General features: G+C 39.9%; 1 pseudogene; it reads right to left on the reverse strand.

The window, feature by feature from the left end:
- Nucleotides 1-6,223: 6,223 nt before the first annotated feature.
- On the reverse strand, nucleotides 6,224-7,397 carry LOC146391345 (uncharacterized; annotated as a pseudogene).
- Between the last annotated feature and the right edge of the window lie 603 nt (nucleotides 7,398-8,000).

The following is an 8,000-nucleotide window of genomic DNA, read 5'->3' on the forward strand; positions in this document are numbered from 1 at the left end:
CTCACATGAGATGACAGTGCCAGCAGTGGCCCACAGCTCATTTAAGTTTGAGACCCCTGCTCTAGATGATTTCTCTTGTAATTAGTGTCATAAACTGCAAAAACTGATAAGTGATCACTGATGTCATTAATTAATAATCCACTCACAATGTTGTTTTCCATGTTGTTGGTGAAAATAATGTCAATTAAGGTGGCACAATGAGGCGTAATTCTGCTTGGCCTCGTTATTTTAGGGTGTAAATTCAAGATGAAGATGAAGTTTTTTCAGACAGTGCTATGTGGTGTGTTGTGTGTCAAGTCACATGTGTATTCATACCTCCAGTGTAAGATGAACATCAGTATTTGTCCAGCTCTTCAATGTTTCTAATGACCAATACTTTGGCTTGTTTCAGTGTTCCACTGAGTTTAATGAATACTTTACAGTTTTTGGTCCATGTACTTAGAATTTATCCCTGTTTATTCAAGCAACACGCTTTCCTGCTGATTTTATCATTGCAATTTTCAGTTTTCTGTTAAAAAATTTCACAATGATGGCTGGTTTGTCACTGTCAGTTTTTCACTGCTGTAGAGGGTGGCAGGCCTCAATGTTGTTATAGTCCACTTCAACACCTTTGAACCGTAGAAAGGTAACCACTTGACGCTCCATGGAGCTGACATCTTCCTCTCCGGGCTCACCCACACTGCCATAGGCCACCGCCCGAGCATATGTCCGGGGTTTGATCACATCATTCATCTGGATGTACTGCTCCAAATCTCCTACTCTTTCTCCAGGCATGCCAGCTCAGCGTTCAGGATACAGCGAGCCTTAACTTCCTCCACCGAGGTCCAGGATGGTTTTCTGTTGCAGTTTAACAGCAGAAATTTCCTCTGTCAAACTCCAGTGACTTCTTAATAACATCACCTTCCTCAGGTGTCAGTGCTTTCTTCTGGCCCATACTGAGAGACACTCTTGTAGCATTACCCTGAAGACCCACTAGCTAGTTTTTCAACAGTGACTTCATCTAAAATATTCCAGCGATGATTAAGCAGTGTTAACCAAGGTTGGTACAAATGTCTTATCTCTACACCATTAGGGATGGGTAGTAACCAGACCGAAAAGCAGCGCACATTTCGGTGCTTTATTTCGGTGCTTTTTTTCCCCTGAGATGTCATACACTTTGAATTCTAGCCAATCATTTTACCTTTGCAAGCGTAGTAGGTGGGCCCAAGGCGAAGCAGTCCAAAGTCTGGCTGTACTTCACAGCAAAATATGCAAACTCAGCAGCCTGCAACAAGTGCTTTAAGCTGATACTGTGATTCTGTGCAAAGGAGGTAACACCTCAAATCCGATGAAACACCTAGCGACGTATGGCATTTTGTTAAAAGCCGAGAAATGCACCGTATTTGATGCGAGACCTCACACAAAGCACATCTACTGTGGGTGTGGTGCCTGTTATCGGACCCAGAGTTAGAACCCGAAGAGGAGAGTCCTGGCCCCTAGCCCTGCCAGTGTAGCAGAAATGATGACGGATGATGATGGCAGCAGCAGCCGTTCTTCTCTGCGTGAGTAGCTTAATGTTGTTTGTGTGTAATTTACGTTGAGTAGTCTAACCACGTTATTACATAAGGTGAACTAGCAAACACCGTCATGGTTACATGCGGCTGTCTTCTTGTTTGATGGCAGATACTCCCTTCACCCTGGCCAAAAAGGCTAAAATGACCAAAGAAAAAGAGGGAAACAGCTAAACATGAGAGGTTTTTGGACAAAGTTTGTGTTTTTTTCCATTGTTTAAGCACTGCTTCCAGCCAAGAGTGATACCATATCTGCCCCATAGCTGCAGAAAAAGCTAACATTGTTATCTTTTTACAAAAAAACAGCTAAACATGAGAGGTTTTTGGACCAATTTTGTGTTCTCCATTCTTTAAGCACCGGTTCGAGCACCGGTTCGAGCACCGTTTAAGCACCGGCACCGTTTCAAAAGTACCGGTGTGGTACTGGTATCGAATAAAACCTAAACGATACCCATCCCTATACACTATAGTGATGGGATTTCCGGCTCTTTTTAGAGAACCGGCTCTTTCGGTTCGGCTCACTAAAAAGAGCCCGCTCTTTCGGCTCCGAACCGGCTCTTCAGGTTGTTTTGTTGCTTTAATTAATTTATTATTAACAATAATATAAAATTATGCACAAAAGGAATTACTAATGTTGAAAAAAAGAAAAACATTGGTTTTATTTATATATGTTTATATATAAATATATGCGGTGGCCCCTAGAGACAAAACACGTACAAACTCCAAAACACATTCCTAGAGTTAACTGAACTTCCAAAACAGAGCTACCTAGATCACTTAAATTACACAATTGAAAGCATATGTGTATTGTTTGTGTATTCATACACAAGCACTCATATATATTCAAATAATTTTAAAAAAATGTTCATTTACCTGTTACTACCACACACCAAATCAGGTCGTTTGTACTTGCTGGCTTGTGTAGCCACTAGGTAACAAAAGCTCAACACTGCACCTAGCATCCTGGAGCACTTCTGTTGTGTTTTGTACGTGCTTCAGAGTTTGTACGTGCTTCTGAGTTCGTACGTGTTTTGAAGTTTGTACGTGCTTTGTCTCTAGGGGCCACCGTAAATATACTTTTATTTATTCACGCCACATAAAATGTAATAAATAAATCATATAATACAAAAACCAACTAGTCACAGTTCAACTTTTAACTATTTAAATTTTCAGCTTTTTCCTTTTAAACCAATTTAAAGTGAAACAACACAAAACACTGCAAACCACAACACAATTAAATATAAATTAAAATATGAAAACAAAAAGAACATGCACATTCTCTTTCATATGGGCCAGCATGAATAAACTTTCTGAATCCTTTATCATCCGCAACTGAAAATAGTTGTGGATGATTACTATACCTTTCTAATGTGATGTTGTTGTCCCTGGCTCTTTCTCTGTCTCTCCCTCCTGCTCTGTTCCTGTGCTACTGCGAGTGTAACTACTGCCCCTCCCCCCTCTTCCCAGCGCAAAGCACAAGGCTCGAATGCGGAGTGAGGCGGAAAAAAAGTGCGAGAGAGGGTGAGAGAAAGAAGAAAAAAAAAAACACGGCTTGCGATAAGGAGCTGGCTCGCGTCGTTCACGTCAAAGATCCGGCTCTAAGAGCCATTTCGTTCGCGACCAACACATCACTAATATACACCATAGTCTACACCACACTTTCTTCCATTGTTCTGTGGTCTAGTTCTGGTCCTCACGTGACCACTGTTGACAGTTGTCATCCACCGCTGACTTCTCAGAATCAGAATATAATTTTTAACCTTAAAGAATGTGTGAGTGTGTTTTATATAACAGATGGTCTTAAAAATGTGTTCAACAATATATCAAAAATCAATTTGTTATAGTTGCTGGTTGCTGAAGTTGTATTTTCAACATATATATATTTACAAATTTTCCAGACTTCTTCATAACATTTTCATTCTATTATTGGTTTTAACAGTATTATTTAATTTAGCTCATGCAATCTTTAAATAACACAGTCTACCTCAGTTTGTTTTGCAGCATGTTTCACCATATGAAAAATCATAATGTCACATGTACACACCCGCTATCTGTTTTAAAAACATGAGGACTTACATGCAAGCTTTAAATGTCCAGTTTATCAATTCTGAGCAGTTCTTACATTTAAACCTAACCTCTCCTTTTCCTCTCTTGTCCTTTCTTTGTTTCTGAGTGAAGTTAGATCCCTTTCTTTTCTCTCCCTGTGAAATACAGCAGGTGGACCTTTAGCTAGCAACACACTGTGCGACAAACTGCATGCAAACAGTTTGTGTGTTTGCTGATGTTTGTTCAGCTGAAAGAATTTGAAATTACCTGCCATTTAAAACATATTACTCTCTCTATGTTTGCTACTCTTCTGCTAGATGCTGAAGTACTGTGAACACAACTTACAGACACCTGCAGTTGTTCTGGTTTTGTTCCAACAACAATAACAACAACAACAAAGAAAAAAAAAACACTGGCCCACTTTAACCCCTCAGTATGGCAAAAGTTTATTTGCATTTTCCATCTTTTTTTATGTATAATTAATACACAAACAGAATTACCTTTTAAGTGTTACTCTTTAGGCTCAAATTGGTTTGATTTTTGACGGCCTGCTGTTATAAAAACTGCCCTCAAATACCTTTAAACAAAACTAACTGTTCTTAAAATGTAAGGAGTACAAAGTACAGATATTTGTTTCAAAATGTAGAGAGAGGAGTAAAAAGTTGTCAGAAAAATAACTAATGAAATAAAGTACAGATACCTGAAAATTCTACTTAAGTAGAGTAACAAAGTATTTGTCATACTTCGTAGTATGTTGTTATGTATGGGGGACCACAAGAGCCATGCGCATCGAAATAAAGAATTCTGTGCTGAAATAATGAATTGTAGAATAAATTCTCCATTTGTAAATTCATTTTTGAATTCCAATTTAATAAACTGATTTTTAAAATGCTTTTTAAAAACTTCATTTCAAAAACCTTTTCCAATTGCACTTTAATAAACTGCATTTCAAAATCCTTTTTCCAATTGCACTTTAATAAACTGCATTTCAAAAACCATTTTCCAATTGCACTTTAATAAACTGCATTTCAAAATCCTTTTTCCAATTGCACTTTAATAAACTGCATTTCAAAAACCATTTTCCAATTGCACTTTAATAAACTGCATTTCAAAATCCATTTCCCTTTCCTGTTCGCTCAAGGATTAATTTTTGGATTACCTGCTGGATTAGCTGTTGGATTAACAACTTAATTTTAAAAATCCTGCGGCTATTCAAATTAGCCACACTGTGGGATGTAAGGAGCTCTCTGATTGGTTGGACAGACACAGGCTATCTAGCTCATAACTTCACCCTGCTACGAAGCGTGTGTGCTTGTACAAAGGCACTCAGTCAACCTCTGACTGAGTGCCCGTTTACTCAGTCTGACCACCTGTTGAAGGTAACGTGCTAACATGGCTAATGCTAGTATCACTGCACGTAGCAGCAGTAAAATTTTACGTCGCAGCTGTACGAGCTAGCTAAGTGTTTTGTAAGCTGCTGTGCTCTTCAGAAATAAAGCTTAAAGCAGCTCAGACTATTACAACCACCACTGAGTCCTGTTACACAGTGTTAGAGCAATGGCTGCAACATACAGCCTTTAAACTAGCGATTAAAATGCTGACAGTAAACTCGTCAGTCCAGATGTTACCACATTACTTTGTGATACTTAGAGTTAAAACAACTGAGACAGGCTGATTAAAATAACAGCTGTCAGTTCTCTCATTCCTTATATCAAGACTGGAGATCACACTACTGATTTCAGTTCATTTAATATGTGCGTGCACAGATTCATTCTCAACTGGACATAAATGATGATCAAAGGTTGTATATATGATGAATTCATCAAATCCCAACCTCTAACACAGTGCGCTGAATCTTAGCTTTGAATGTCCAGTATATTCTAATCAGTGCAATTTAAGCATTCACTGAACCTACAGTATCTACACCTGTGTGGCAAATGTGTGGTAAAGATACAGATAATGAAATTTAATTATTAATACAATCTACATCATGAAAAACGAAAGCTGAAATTGATTCACTTTAGCACATTTCTCTATATGCTCTGTGATTTTTAATGGGCCTTAAATTCTGTGATATATACTGTAAATGATTTTCACAGAGGTCTTAAAGTAGTTAAATTACTGCTGATAGTCTGGTTGTTTATATTTTCACATGTTTTTGTGTCTGTGGGGCTGTTTGATGACGATTTGGACTCCTCTGGGAGATGAGGACACACCCACATCTGTTCCATACTGCAGCCATTGATGGTGTTACGGCTCTGAGTCAGCTTTGCATGGTCTGTACAACATGCCACATTCACCCATTCACTCCGATTCACACAAGCACTGTCTTCTATGCTTTTAAGTCCTTACTACATTGAACAAAAATATAAATGCAACACTTTTCTTTCTGCTCCGCTGCTCTGGTTCATGAGCTGAACTTGAAGATCTGAAACATTTTCTACATACACAAGGGACCCATTACTATCAAATATTGTTCACAAATCTGTTTAAATCTGTATTAGTGAGAACTTCTCTTTTGCCGAGATAATCCATCCCACCTCACAGGTGTGGCATGTCAAGGTGCTGATTAGACAGCATGAATATTGCATAGGTGTGCCTTAGACTTCCCACAATAAAAGGCGACTCTGAAATATGCAGTTTGATCATACAGCACAATGCTACAGATGTTGCAGCTTTTGAGGGAGCGTGCAATTGGCATGCTCACTGCAGGAATGTCTACCAGAACTGTTGCCTGTGAAATGAATGTTCATTTCTCTGCCATAAGCCGTCTTCAAAGGCATTTTAGAGAATTTGGCTGTACATCCAACTGCCTCACAATCGCAGACCACGTGTAACCACACCAGCTCAGGACCTCCACATCCAGTATGTTCACCTCCAGGATGGTCGACCAGGTGGAGACCAGCCACCCAGAAAGCTGCAGCAACAATCGGTTTCCATAACCAAAGAATTTCTGCAAAACTGTCAGAAACAGAAAGCAGAAAGCTCATCTGCATGCTCGTCGTCCTCATCGGGGTCTGGACCTGACTGCAGTTCATCGTCATAACCAACTTGAGTGGGCAAATGCTCACGTTTGATGGCGTCTGGCACGCTGGAGAGGTGTTCTGTTGACAGATGTTTTTACTGTTCAGGGCAGATGGCAGACAGCTTGTGTGACGTCGTGTGGGTGAGTGGTTTGCTGACATCAACGTTGTGTATTGAGTGGCCCATGGTGTCAGTGGGGTTATGGACAATGAACACGAGTGCATTTTATTGTTGGCATTTTGAATGCATAGAGATACCGTGTTGAGATCTTGAGGACCATTGTCGTGCCATTTATCCACGACCATAACCTCATGTTCCAGAATGATAATGCATGGCCCCATATTGCAAGGATCTGTACACAATTCCTTGGAAGCTGAAAACATCCCAGTTCTTGCATGGCCAGCATACTCACCGGACATGTCATCCATTGAGCATGTTTGGGACTTGCCAGTTCCTGCCAATATTCAGCAACTTTGTTCAAGTATTGAAGAGGAGTGGACCAACATTCCACAGCCCACAATCAGCAACCTGATCAACTCTATGCAATGGAGATGTGTTGCACTGTGTGAGGCAAATGGTGGCCACACCAGATACTGACTGGTTTTGCGACATCCGTAGCATTGTGCTGTGTGATCAAACTGCATATTTCAGAGTGGCCTTTTATTGTGGGCAGTCTAAGGCACACCTATGCAATAATCATGCTGTCTAATCAGCACCTTGACATCCCACACCTGTGAAGTGGGATGGGATGAAAAGAGAAGTTCTCACTAACACAGATTTAGACAGATTTGTGAACAATATTTGATAGTAATGGCTCCTTTGTGTATGTAGAAAATGTTTCAGATCTTTAAGTTCAGCTCATGGAAAATGGGAGCAAAAAAAAAGTGTTGCGTTTATATTTTTGTTCAGTGTAACTACCATTCAGACATATTCACCCCTGGTGGATGCATCAGAGAGCAACTTGGGGTTCTTATCTTGCCTAAGGATATTTGACATGCAGACTACGGGAAGCCACCAACTTTCAGATCCCTAGATAACCTGCTCTACCTCCTGAGCTACAGCCACCCCCTTATCTATCCCAAAGTCAATGGACTAGTTAGTGATACTTCTTCCTCCCTGTAGGAGACTAAAATGCTGTGAGCAGCAGCATCAGGATGAGATTATGTATCAAAAACATTTTAACACTTTTTAATGAAATGAACAGTTTCTATTTATCACTGTTTGAACCAGTTTTAAAGCTCTGCCCCAAAGTAAGATATCCATATGTGCTATGTTGGCATAATCTAACGAGTGTGTATGACACAGTTGTTTAAACACTAAACAAGCACTGGGTTAAGGAATGAGGTAGATCGCGACACCGAACTGACGGAGACGCTGACA

The sequence above is a fragment of the Perissodus microlepis genome, chromosome 3 (genome assembly GCF_051167445.1).
Source record: "Perissodus microlepis isolate ML-2025 ecotype Zambia chromosome 3, ASM5116744v1, whole genome shotgun sequence".
Taxonomy (NCBI): domain Eukaryota; kingdom Metazoa; phylum Chordata; class Actinopteri; order Cichliformes; family Cichlidae; genus Perissodus; species Perissodus microlepis.